Source organism: Tupaia chinensis, unplaced genomic scaffold, assembly GCF_000334495.1.
Source record: "Tupaia chinensis unplaced genomic scaffold, TupChi_1.0 Scaffold000355_1, whole genome shotgun sequence".
In the NCBI taxonomy this organism is placed as follows: Eukaryota; Metazoa; Chordata; class Mammalia; order Scandentia; family Tupaiidae; genus Tupaia; species Tupaia belangeri.
Window position 1 is genome coordinate 4,674,826 of NW_006159850.1, and position 409 is coordinate 4,675,234.

The 409-nt window shown below is 43.0% G+C and overlaps 1 long non-coding RNA gene across 1 annotated transcript in view; it reads right to left on the minus strand.

The window, feature by feature from the left end:
- Window positions 1-227: 227 nt before the first annotated feature.
- Window positions 228-409, minus strand: part of LOC102477733 (uncharacterized) — a 6,189-nt gene continuing 6,007 nt past the window's right edge. The window contains exon 3 of the long non-coding RNA XR_335174.1: window positions 228-367. This is a non-coding gene — a long non-coding RNA (uncharacterized LOC102477733). The remainder of the gene's footprint in view (window positions 368-409) is intronic.

The window sequence follows — 409 nt, forward strand, 5'->3', positions numbered from 1 at the left end:
CCTTGCATTTCAGGAGTAATTTGCTTTAGAAAACTGCTCAGGTTTCTTTAAAAGTTTATGGATAAATTGAGAGTTAAATTGCCTGCCAATGAAGTGTCAGGTTTACAGCAACATACATGGCCCTGAAAGGTATCCGAGTAACAGCTCGGAGCCATTTCAAAGCACTTATGAGGCGCCTCTCAGGAAACACATAAAGAAACAGGAAATCCATGAATTGTCTAGGGTTTATTCATGATGGAATTCCTTTCGGGGTAATAATACAGATCGGCAGGCCACCTTCCCTCTGAGCCGACTAATGTGAAGACGTTCTCCGTGAGACAGGACGTAATATCCGTGTTGATAAATGTAGGCTCTGATGTTGCCGGTGCTTAGGGAACGAATGAATAAGCAGGAAACGCAGATGAGAACA